General features: G+C 41.5%; 1 protein-coding gene and 1 long non-coding RNA gene across 5 annotated transcripts in view; one reads left to right on the plus strand and one right to left on the minus strand.

The window, feature by feature from the left end:
* LOC6505665 (sodium-coupled monocarboxylate transporter 2) overlaps positions 1–13,220 on the plus strand; it is a 34,016-nt gene that overhangs the window by 7,618 nt on the left and 13,178 nt on the right. For 2 of the 4 annotated variants that reach the window (XM_014905260.3, XM_001964465.4), the window contains exon 1: positions 7,121–7,448. The exons of the other annotated variants lie outside the window; for them this stretch is intronic. The gene's annotated coding sequence lies outside the window, so the exon portion shown is untranslated. Of the gene's footprint in view, positions 1–7,120; positions 7,449–13,220 lie in introns of those variants that run through there. 4 annotated transcript variants of the gene reach the window in all.
* LOC26515567 lies at positions 936–4,044 on the minus strand. Its single transcript, XR_001408480.3, has 2 exons — positions 1,477–4,044; positions 936–1,414 (listed from the first exon to the last, which is right to left on the minus strand). It is a non-coding gene; the product is annotated as an uncharacterized LOC26515567 (long non-coding RNA).

Genomic DNA, 13,220 nt, shown 5'->3' on the forward strand with positions numbered 1-13,220 from the left:
AATATGGTAAAAATAAACAACCACAGCCATGAAGTGGCAGTGTTGCTGATAGTTTTGTGGCAAAGTTTGTTTCGCTGAAAGTTAAAACTCCCCCCTAGTTATCAGACACTCATTTGCTTTGCTCTATTTGGCGGGGGGCCATCGTGATTGCCGTTTGCCGTTGGCAACTGATCGAATTGCTAGCCACATGCCACATGCAACGCACTGAGAGGACCAAAACAGGCGGAATAGAACTCCGAATGCTGTATTCAATTTTGTGTTCTTCCTCGTGTTGTCATTATGAGGCATAATTTTCGATTGTCGGGCACACGAGGCGTATACTGAATTCGCTTGGCAAGTGCAAAGGAACATGCTCCAAGCACGAATGAGGCAATTTAAATTATGCCCGTGCTGGGCATTAAATCACAAAACACTGAAACTGAATGCGAAACTTGCAGTCAGTCCACTTCCTGCCGGCTGACGTCACGAGATCAGGAGCGGGTGTGGGAACGCCTTAGAGTATGCTGCAAGCTCTGCCCTCGACTTGCACGCAACATGCTCATAAAAATTAGACCTCCTAAGGCTGAAGCCAAGTCCAGAGCTGAACTGAGCCGAGGCGCTCTTCAAGTTGCATGCAACATCGCTATTTATGAACTCAACAACGAGCAGGACGTTCTGAAAACGCCCCCATTTTCATTTTCTTGCCATCTGGAAGTATGTTGTTTTTGTCTTCTTTGTTTTTGTTGCTATTGTATGGTTTTTTTTTGTTTCTTCTGTTTGTTGCTGTTGCACTGAGTGAGTGCTCTCGACATGGGCCCAAAACATGCCCCATAAATTGCCACAGATACATTTTGTGTCCTGTTCTTTTGATTTCCAGTGAATAAGTTGGATGTGTGAGACTTTTTCACTAAATATAAATAAGATTTTAAATAAGGTGTAAAAATTACAGAATTTAGTTACTAGGTATCTAGGCAAGCGTACTGTATTTCAGAGAGTTTAAACTATTATGACACTTACAAATACTTGAAGAAGATAATACATACTCTGAAATGGTAAAGAAAGTATAGAAACTGCTTCTTTAAAATTTGGAATGCAATGGAAAATATCTAGAAGCCTTTGAAGTGAATTGAACTTTCATCTTTCGAAAGTGTTCGCATTTGTCTCCGATGTTGTAAGTGCAGCAGGCAGACCAGCAGTCCGGCGGCGGTCCTGAAACAGGCTGAAATTGTTTTCATGCTCCTTGACCAGCCAACCGACCAAACCGGGCCACAAGCGACCAACCAACAGCCAACAGCCAACAACCAACAACCAACAACCGACAACCGGCTAACCAACCAGCAAGCCATTTTATTTATGTCAATCTCCGTCCGTTGCCCCTTTTGGCCCAAGAAGCGGCCGCCGGATCATAAATCTCTGCAGGAGCCGGCAGTAGGCGCTGAAAATGCATATACAATGGAAATAAATAATGAGCGGGTGTACTCAGTATCCACTGCTCACTGTTCACTGTACCCTGCACAGTCAAGGACCACGCCTTATTCCTGGCCAGGCATTGTGTGTTTCTCGTATATGTATGCATTTAATTATTTATGCATAATATTTGATACTCATTTTGTGCTGCTGCATTGCTGCAAATTCCTTTTGGCCTTTGTCCTTTTATCCTTTGAGAGATTTTCGCATCGGCCGTGTATGTTCTGTGCGGTTTTCGCAGTCGATATTGGTTGATTATTTAACAGCAGACTGTGCATTGACACAGACACAAATTAATTACACTTTTAATACGCTGGTAATCCCGAGTAAATGCTAAATAATTTGTATAATCCGTGTTCAATGTTCAAAGTGTGGTGCAATGCACCAACTTTTTCCAACGCCTATTCGCGATCACGTGCTCGGCAGTCGCAGGAGACAAAATATCCCACGGTCGGTAGATAAAACAAATATTAAGACAGCTGGCCGAGAGGTTGAGTCAGAGAAATGGGTTGGGGATTCACCAAAAAAAAGTATTAAAAATTTCGTAGACAAGAATCACATGACAAATTGTTAAACAAAAAAGTTTTTATATCATTCGGGCAATAAAACAAAAAACAGACTATAATTGTGCACATGTTTATGATTGGGAAAACCAAATTGAACAAACAGATTAAGGTGTAATCTTTAAATAAGCAAATAATCAACATTTTCAATTTTAAAATTTGCGCAACTCACAAACAGAAAAGCAGAAAAACTTTAAATTGTATCATTTTTAATGTTTATCGCATTGTTTCGCAGCCTTTTTTTGGCGTCTGTCCCACTATCATTGTGGGAGTCATTAAAATAATGAATAATGAATGGAAAAGTACACTTTTATTGTGCCAGAAATGGAAAATTGAAACTGTCAGAGTGTGGCAAGAGTATGGTGAGTGGCAAAATGAGTAAACACCACCCGAACGGACCAGATCCAGATGCTGCCCGAGCCGCAATTAAATCTGCAGTCTGCCGCCTCCCGTCTGCAGTCTGCAGAGCCAAACCCTGATGCAGCATTTACCAATTTATCCCTTTCCTGGCAACGCAATTTAATTGCTTGTCAGATGTGTGTTCCCTTGAGCTATGTTATGCTCATTGTTGTTTTTTGTGGCCGAGACGAGGCACTTAATTTGCTGCACAGCATGCACGCGTGTCACAATATCACAATCACTCAAGTGCAATGCTGCGTTCTGCACTCCACTCGTCAAACAAATAATACAGCCAGTCAGCTGCCACTAAAAGTTGGCCTCGGCCGGGTCCTTGGGAGGGTTCTGTAGGCGTTTCGGGATCGCGGTCAGGAACTGCCCATGACAATGCCCATGCCCGGCGAACGCCGCAAGTACTTGCTTGTTTGGCTCTCGGCCAGAAGTGCGAGAATCACTCCGCCGCCAAACAAGGGAACTCAATTTGTTGATGAATGTAAATAAAACAATTAACAGATGTGCTGACTGCAGCTGCCTAGAAACTTTAACACGGAGAAGATCAACAATAAAGTCTCCGGAACAGATAAGGCAAGCTCCCTTATCAGGGTCTTGTGCAACGAAAGTGCCTCAAAAAACGTGAATGGAAATTCATGATAAAACGCTTACACAATAGATCTTTTATTTACCTAAAATTATTCATCCCAGACATGGAAATTAAAATATAAAACTCGAGTTTTAAATCAATCTTCAAAATATTGGCTTGAAAATATTATTCGTTTCAAAAGAGATTTCTATTAATCGTTCCATTTAATGTCCCGACTGCTTCTCTCGTTTAGTTTCTTCGTAATCATAAAAACCTAATGACTCCCCAATTCTTCTTAAATAATAAATGATGCTAGAACGGTTTTATCTTAATAAGCTTATTTACTTAAATATTAATCATTTCAGACGATGCAAAAATATTAAACATGAATAAATACATTTCAACATTTAATACAAAAGCCGATTGCGAAAAAACGTTTTGAGACTTTTACGAGTGTGTGTCTTCGTAGTCAAAATATTGTTGCTCAGAATTGTTATTTGAAGTTTTTTTTTTGATTCCCCATTGACGTCTGTTGTCCCAAGTGTCATATCTAACCACCTGCCCGCACTCCTAACACCTGTTATAGTGTTTTTCTAGAAAGCCATCAGGTTTTTAGATGTCAGGTCGATCTGAATAACAGACTCGATTGGTCACGTGAAGCGGCGTATCTTTTCTATTTTCTAAGGCTGTTTAATTTTAGCACTCCTCTCAGAGATAACAGGCCCGTCAAAATAAAATTCTGATTGGTTTTGGTAATTAACAAACAGATCAAATTAGTGACTGATATTAGAAACCTTTGGGGGAAGAACAGATTCGTCGATCGAGATAGTTTGCTATCAAAATTTCTCAAGTGCAGAACAGAACATAAGTTGATACAAAAATAAAATTTAAATGATAGGTAAAGTGCTTTTGGCAAAAAGTCAAGCACCCTGACTAAATATTTTTAATTTGCCAATCGAATAATTAAATCTAAAACGTCTGCTTTCGCAGTCTTTGAAGTGGTACTTATGAGTCACAAAATTTCATTCAAATCGAAGCACCAACTTATCTTCGATCAGTGATAAGACCCAAAACCACAAAATTGATTAAAAATTAAGATGGGAGTAGTTTTTCAGGAAAAAAACACTTGAACTGTCTAATTAATTTCCTATCAAGCTAATGAGCCAGGAAGTAGACTGATTTTAATTTCTCAATTTGGCAGACTTTAATCTGAAATTAAGAGCAATTTTGTGTGAATTGCATTGAAAAATGGCGGTTTAATGGCGGTTTGTTTTATAAATTATTTCCAGCAGTCGGGTGGTGTGCCGGCGAATACTCGAATTTCGAATATTCAATGTGTGATATTTTACACGCAAAAACACCAAATAGAATGCAGATGCCTGATGGCTGATAGTCGATTGCCGCTGCCGCCTGCTGATGGTTTTGGCCAGATAGCACCACTCAGCAAACCAGGTTGATTGCTTATTGTTTTCTGGTCTGCTGGGAGGAGCTGGCTGCTGGTGGATCGGTGGGTGACTAATACCTTTGTCTGGCATTTTGTTTGTTTCAACTAATTGAAAAGTTGTCTCTGTCTCTGTTCAGCAAATAGATTTAATTTGGCTGACATTTTTGATTACTTTAATTCGCCGGCCTGTGGTCAGCTGCCGTTCATAAATACATATAATTCTGAACTCTACTTGGCTTCGAATCAAAATGTGAGACCACCTGAAGTACGTAATGTAGTCCAAGTCGGACTCCGGAGCAGTCAATATTTGCCCACTCAGGTTTTAATAGTGGCTGTATCAGTGTCGGTAAATAACTAAACACTGAACAATATCCATTCAATATGCCGACATGGCTAATCGATGGTAATAATACCAACAATTAGGTGGCAAACAACAAACGCTCCGTACAATAGCCACATCAGAGGCAGCCAAGAGGCAGGTTAATCATCTCTAGGCTCCAGAGAGCGAGGCGCCACCGCCGCCATCCGCTGGAATTTAATTAACTTAGCAACGTGGCGCAAAATTAGCATAAATCATTTAATTAAAGGTAAGTGCTGAACAGAGAGAGCGTTTCCCGAGATTCCTCCTAGAGCCTGCACTACAGAGGGTCGCCTCCGAACGGCAAGCGACAAACGGGAATCATGTGTTAATTTTTTAATGGCATTTGATAAATATTTCAGGCCAAGTCGGCTTTTGTTGCCTCTTTAAGTTAGAGGGCTCGAATTGAATTAATCGTGGAAGCAAAACAGTCGATTTAATTGCTTTATCATGATTTAATTGTCTGGAATATTGCATTTTAACTCGCCAAACTCGTTAATAATTCAAACAATCCAGTGGCACTGGGTTAGGAATTCATCACAATTGACAATTTGTATACTTATTCCAGGGCAATTGGGCGAAATCAAGCTCACAAAATCTTTACAAAAACAGGTGAAAACATCGAGGCGCTGTTTAAGCAAGAAATTATATGAAAAATTCAACAGATGCTGAAATTCAACTAAAAAAGAACAGCAACTAGTCACTGAAATGCATTCAGGCGAAATCGGGCTACGCTGTTGTTGCTATTGTGGTAAATAAATAAAAACCGCATCAAAACTATTGTAATAAAAACGTTTTCATTCGCATTTTCACAATGAGCGCAATTGCAAATTGATTTGTGTGGTTCTGTGAAAATGCAGCTCTTCAGCCGTCGCAGTTTCTGGTCGAAACTCGTCCATGGAGAACAAAAAATAAATAATAATAATGCAGAAAAAAAAACAGAGAAAACAGTGTAAAAACTGAGGCATAAATAAAAACAAGGACAACAAAAATATGCGGCTATGAATTGGAGATATTTTTGCAAAAACCCTATGAATTTTTGATACGATTTTCCCGATGAATATTTAAGAAGTGAGCAAACAACAGGCTGCACCGATTCTGTTTAAATTAACTTGCATTTAATACAGAATGCTTTCACTTTATTAAAGCTAACATTTGCACTTGGCAGGCTCAAGTAAATATTGTTTGGTGTGCAACAAGATTGACGAAAACCCGATTTAAAACATAAATACAGTTTGTTATTCGATTAAAAATTTAAAATCATAAGCTCGACTAACTTTGAAAATCTTTTTATTCCCCACATATACGCATTTTATTTTATTTTAAGTAATATCCTTGGGAATCAATCTGCAAAGTCAATAGAACCCTTAAGATTCAAGCAGTAAACTGAAGGCATAAATTAATAAATACTATGGAAAAAAGTGCTTCAGCGTATATTTCAATTAGTTAGCCATGTGGAGAAGGAAAATTTTGCTTTACATTTTTGTTTTGGATAAGCCGGGAAACCAGCCAGCAACAGTATCCGCATAAATTTTGCATATTTATAGGCACATAAACCCCCGACCACCCACAGGACATACACATACCCACCACACTTGTTGAAAAGGGCGTCGGGAGCACCTTTTGGCGATTGCCGGGCTTTGGTGTGAATAATGAAACATAAATTAAATCTGCTGCCGCTAACACAACACCAAATCCAACCCACAATTCCGGGGACTCGGGATATACTTAAACGGCCTCCTTTTTTTCACTTTATGATTTCAGCCAAATGAAAATTTATGAAGCAGATGGCACAACACACACAACCTGATGCCGATGCAGAAATCCAAAAGCCAAATCTAAAGCCACTCGGAAGAGCTCAAAATATGAACTTGAAATTTGTGTGGTCTCCCGAAGTCGCAAAGTTTTTTGTGGCAAATGAAAATTATGCCTCATTAAATAACCAAGTGCTGGCAATAAATTACACTTTACATCGCTGTAAAATCTCCTTGCCACGGCCTCCAGGATGTGTCCGAGCCATCCCACATATTTCATGCAAACGAAGTTAATCACGACTGCAGTCGTAAAAGAAAGAAACAGCCAAACAAGCTCCCGGTTCCTGGCTGTGTGCCCCAGTATTTTCCCCCAGCTTTGTAAATTCACAACTAGTAATTAGTTAGCTGGAACAAGCCAGTGAATTATGGCTCATTTAGATAAAATTCTCAACTGCGTCTGAGAAAACACTTCCGATTAAGTGCTCTAGGTCGAGGCAACTTCCCACCCAGCCAGAGGTCTGCCCGTCAACTTATCGCCCTCCACCGACGTTAAATAATTATATGATTTTATTGTCTGGCAAACATTTGTGTCTGCCGAGATTCCGTTTAACTCAATATTTTGAGTATCTCAGCAGCCCCCGCACCCACTCCGGCCCAAGTGGCTGCCTAGCACGATCTGCGGAAAAAAACACCTGCCGAAACAGCCGACAGCCTAGTATTTGCTTTGGCCTTTGGTTCTACGTAAATTGATAATCTGGCTCTTGGCATATAAATAAGGTCCACAGGGCCACTAGGTGCTTGCATTTTCACCCAGTTCTTCGACGAGGTCGGACACTAGCACTGGTCAACTTAATCCAATCAACTTTCTTTTCCGTATTCCATTTGAGGACTCTTCGAATTACTTCACGTGAGTTGAAACATATGGATATTAAGTTTAATGTGGAGCGTTTAAAGTTTAAACAGCTGTGACCTAGCTTCGTTTTTATTCTTTTTGTTTGTGTTTAACTTTTGTTTTAACCCTGTATAATGTATATTTTGGCATTCAGCTTTTTTTATTTTTGCCCAGTTTCATTCCGACCGTGATCGGTGTCATAAGTCTAAGCCATTCAATGCTTAACGCCGTGGAATATGACTATCCGCCGAGTCGAGTGCTGCTTCCCGAGTAAGCCACACACACTGCCACAGAGCCATATGTAAATTTGTCGTTTCGACTGTTCAGTGCAAGTGTTGTTACAGCTTCCAGGGCGGAAGCTTTACCTAACACTCGGAAGTTGCCAGACAATGTTCTTAATGAGTTCTCGGCAAGTAGACAACACAGACTGCCGAGAAGCCTCAGCATAAACTCTATGCAAATTGATTCACTTTCGAGCGACTTCATTTGAGTTCGTTACGTATGCGGCCAGTTGGCTGACTTAAGGGTCCTGCAGAGCCCCGGAGTGTAAGCAGGCTAAGTAAGCTGCCTCAGTTATGACAAAGGACAGCGTTTCAAGAGCTCCAGAACACAAGATGTTTCTCCCACTCACGCTAACCGTTGGCTAATAAATGATGTGGCAACTTTTTGGGGGACGAAGCCAGCTCATATACAGAGAAAATAAATCCTTTTACTTCTCTTTAGCTTCCAAAGGCATTCTGTGTAAGTTGCAGCCACATAGAGACACGTACAAACTCATTAATGTATCTTAAGGATTAATTTTTCCAAGTGTATTTGCAACAGGAACAAGAGAACAAAATTGTAGTTGCTGTAGTTGTTTTAGCTGTTGCTGTCAATCAAGACAAGTAAAATTTTTGCGACATTGTTGCCGGACAAGCTGCTACCAAGCATGTTTACTTTGTCCTTTTCGCCATTGTTACTGGCTGTGACTCCTACTCCTTGCTCTGTTCCGCCCCCTGCCACTGCCACTCCACCACCCGGTCTGTCGTGCCATGTCCTTTTGTCCTCCAGTTGGTCATGTAATTGCTGTTACAGTTTGGGCCAAGTTATTAAGTGATTGTTATTGTTGGCACTGTGAGAGCTGAGCTGAGCTGATGCAGCAGCATAATCTAACGATTATGCGGAGCTTCAGCTGGCTTGGCACAAATGTAAATTAACTTGTGTCCAATCCTGAGCGGAGCCAGGACTGTGCTGTCTAATTTCATGTTGCCTACTTTTTGGGGAGGCCGAATTAATTTCCATTTTGGCGAACACACTGTCGAAAACAATTTGCCAAATTACCGATTGCAGCATGTGGTATCTGGCTGCCGCAAACTGTTGCAGCCGGCCCCAAAACTAATTGCCTTTAATTATGAATGAAGCGCACTGGCTCACAATCCCACCAGCCAAACCCCCCCACCAGACGACCAGCCCACAACCCCCAGCATATACGCCTGTCAGACACGGCGTATGAGTAATGGCTGTCTAGGTAATAATGCATTATCGATTTAAAGTGTCACACGATACGAAAAGTGGCGTTTGCACTGAAGTGCAGACAATAACTAATTGCCGCCCCCCACACGGCTCCCAGCTGGAATATTTTCCTGTCAATTAAGCTGATAAAATGTGGACAGGAAGGGTAATAGTAGTTGAGGACGAGCGAGTCGTATTTATCTGTAAATATCGATTACATGACATTAATTGCGTATTGATAGTGTTTGCACAATTGTTGGTCCTTGCACGTTTTATTTTCCGGCTGTTTGTTTGCTTTGTTGCCACTTGCAACTGTGCAGGGCTCTTCCGGCTACCGGCAATGGCCCTCAATCAATCAATCAACCCATGCATAGATCAATCATTTCGGAAGGGTCCTTTCAAGCCTTTATGTCTTTCATCCCGACTGTCCTCCATAAGTGTTCGCGCTCTCTTGGCTTGTCGGCGCACTTGGCCCTCCGGTTAGCTGCAATTTGTGACTCATGAATATTTATGAGCGCGATATAATTAAATATGCTAATTACAACTGATTGTACGCACAATCATTTGAAATTATAATTCTCGAGTTTGCTTCCCGCATCGCCGAAGGCACATCGCGAAGGACAACACCAACGCAGGATAACACGCATTCCGAAACTCTGAAACTGACAATTTTGCATAAATTCAAATGAAATCAACTCAAACGCTCAAATGCTTAGCAACTGTTGCCAGTAGGGTTCAAAATTGCTCTGCAGCGTGCAAAAAATTTAGAGGCACCAGGGGGATGGGGGAAATTAAATAAATTACATTGTTGCCAGCATAAAGTTGACGCTGCCAGCAAAACAATTTGTGCAACGCTATCAGGTCCACCCACTGCTCTACAGAATTTCTAACCCGCCGGCAACATTGTCGTGTTGGTATGGGTCTCCTGCATCTCCTGCATATCCTGCACCAGCATCACCTCCCTCTCGTCCTGTCAGGGTCCACCGGATGAGCTAGAGCTAATTTTTTTTTATGCTCCGTCTAAGTGAATTTATCTTTTAATAACTGACATTGACAGCGTCATCCTGTGGCCATCAAAGATCGAGCTGCTGCCCCAAACAAGGTTTATCCGAGTTAATTGAAAATCCAAAATGGCAACAGGTCAAAGCAATTTTAACTGCGAAAACATTATGCTCAGCTATTCTTTGTGCATCAAGAAAAAATATGAAATACATCAAGAGCAGCAAATTACCTGGATGCCTTTTTCGCATTTTCACAGCCACTTTACTGTGACATTAGACCACTTAACTTAAATTACATTTTTCACAGACCATTTCGAATAGATAGTGTCAATACTTGTATTTCCTTTAACTTCCACAAATGAACAAACAAATAATAAAATATTAAAAGCCTATGAAAGTCCACGTTAAGCTAAGATGTTCTGAAATATGCATAAGAGTCGAAAAGCCGACACAAAGTCCTCCGGCAATCGAAGGACATTTTAAAGGATCTGCCTGAGTTTAAACATCAATAAATAACTAAGTTGTTGCCATATGCACACTCATTACATAAATATGTAATTAACCAGACTGGACAACAACATTATATCCCCGATTGCCCATAAAGAGCCCTTGGATCCCAAAGATAACCCGGTCACTGGAACAAATCGCCAGCACGTGGCCACTAAGGGGAAGGACACTGTGCATGTGTGTGTGTGTGTGGGGCCCACCTGAGAAAGGTGAAAATAGTTTGCGCCCAAAGGGGCAGGTGCAGCAGCCATAAATATCCATTTGTAGCATTTCCATGGTGACAAAAATGTATCCAGTCTAATTTATTATCAACAGCCTTTGTTCAAACAAAGAGCCTGAAACAAGCTTTTTAATTTCCACAATCTCGCCAGGCTACCTGGGACCTGGGCAGGACCTGCAAGGGCATTTCATTAGTTCAATTAGCCGGACAGGTGCTGGCTGGATGTCAAGTGGTAGCTTTTTAAACGATGATTAGTGGCTTTCCTTTCAGGTGCAGGGGTATTGTGGGGCGAATACAAGACAAACCGTCGTTTGTTTAGCCTTTGACAGGACTCGCTTGAATACAAATTTATGTGCCCGAAAGGATTCCACTGTGTCAGTCAACCATATTTTATAATCGTTTTTTACCAAAGATAAACAACTAAAAAGGAGGCAATCAAAATCACATAAAATTAGTATTCCAATAAAAAAATTAACATTTTTAATTATATAATATTTGCTTAGACCTGTTAAACGCTTATTTAATATTTAAACAAATGTGCATCGCATTCTGGGACTATAAATATTGGTTTATAATTAAAACCACTCCTCCGTTCACTGGAATAACTCATCCACAGCCACAGGTGGGTGACCAGCAATGAGCTAATGTCTCACCAGGAGCTGAAAGTGTTAAAGGGGTGGCAGAAGGCAGAAAGCAGAAAGCGAAGGAAAAAAATTGGCCAACAGACATTGCACCCGGAGACTAACTAACCCAATTATTTGTAAAATGCGAACACAGAAAAAATAACCGAGAAACCAAAATGAAAAGAAACCGCAGGCCATTGTTGCCGAGGCAGGTGGAAACCGGAGACACAGAGTTTTCCGGGGAGAGGAAAAGGCTTCCAGAGAACTTTTCGCAGGACGCGTAATGAAAACTTTGTTAGGGCATGGCAATGCGAAAAGGAAGGAAAAAGAGAAGCGTAAAAAAGGACATTGGAAAAGAGGGGAGAAGCAGCTCTCCCTGCGGGTGCCCACTGGATGGTGTCGAGTGCTTTGGGTGCCTGGTTCTGGACATGAAAGTGGCGACAACGTGAAATTAGTTGTGCATGCTATCGCAACTTGCGACAACGCAACTTGCAACGCAAAACCGAGCATTAGCTACCGAGCTGCCCTAGATGCTCGCTCTATGCCCCTTTCCTGTCCCCTTGCCAGTTCCCTGGGCTCATCCCTGGGGGTTGACCACTAAATTGCCGGGATGAAGTCGCCGGTTTAGTGCCCGGGTTGATGTTGATCAAATTAACAGCATGTGGCGACTGGCAAGTGGCTGGCTGGCGGCCGCTTTAATTCCTTGCCGACTTCATTCCCGGTTTCCCGACACTCTGGTTGCTCTTTTTTTTAGCATACTTTTCAGCGACCAACAAATTACTTAAGCTGTGAGCACGGCTCCAGGACAAGAGTGGCTGTCCTGTCATCTTAGCCATGGCCAAGAAAAAGTTTTCACTATTTTACGGTAGAAAGTTTTTTAAAATTAGCTGTATAAGGGTATTTTGTTGCCCGATTAAATATTTAAACAAAAATCAATATTCTTAAACACTGTAGTATGTTCTGCTTTATCAAGAAACTGTTTTTTTTAGATTATTTACCGTTTAATAATATTTCCCGTACCAAAAAGTCCATTATCATTGCTGCCACCACTGAAGAGAGTACACAAAAATGGAACTCGGCGAAGTTTTGAAGAAAGAAGGCTGCCTAATTGTTTGACAGGACAACTTGTAAAGCGGAAAGTTGTACTTTGAAATGCGACAGGGCCACAATGACAGGGAACAACAAGTTGCAATTGTCACTTTTGTTAAAACTTTCGCGAAATTCACAAAGTGCGTGGAAGTGTTCTTTTTGCTTGAATTTGTTCGCGCGCTTTTTTTGCAAAAGTCATGCTCGGCAAATAAATTATAAAAATGTCCGCGGAAAATTATGTTTTCCAAAGCGAAAGAGAAATGTCAGCACAGGATGGAGGGGATTTTGATACCACTCTCCACCAATCCCCGCTCCGTTATAAATGATCGCAATTGAAAGTTTAACCCCATCCAGAAGAGGGCGAGCGGATGGGGGACTAGTTGAAAAATTGACATTATTTTCGTTACGTCTGGTGGCAACAACGTACGGTCAGCGAACGATAAATAAGCGGCAACTTAAGTCGAGTATTTATTTTTCGGGCATCGCTTGATAAATGACTTTGACCTGCCTCGAAAGTGCAAGCCAAACGAAAGCCGAAGGACCTCCACTGCCACTGCCACTGCCACGCCCCCGATGACTTTTCTCATTAAGCTTGGCCAAGGCGAATGTGGTCGAGAAGAAATCAAACTAAAGTTTCGCACAAAATTCTCGGGTCAAAGGGCCCTAGGGAGCAGGGCGAACATGTGTAAAGCGTCGAGCGGTTAAAGCTAAACAAACAATTGCCAAATGCAATCGAGGAGGCATGCCCCACCCTGTGGTATTTGGTGTGGGTTGGGATGGTGACTCGGATAGTCGAGAACAGTTGCATGTTGGCGAATGGCAGGAAGAAGTTTGCCAACCGCATGCTTCAACTTCA

The sequence above is a fragment of the Drosophila ananassae genome, chromosome 2L (assembly GCF_017639315.1).
Source record: "Drosophila ananassae strain 14024-0371.13 chromosome 2L, ASM1763931v2, whole genome shotgun sequence".
Classification (NCBI taxonomy): domain Eukaryota; kingdom Metazoa; phylum Arthropoda; class Insecta; order Diptera; family Drosophilidae; genus Drosophila; species Drosophila ananassae.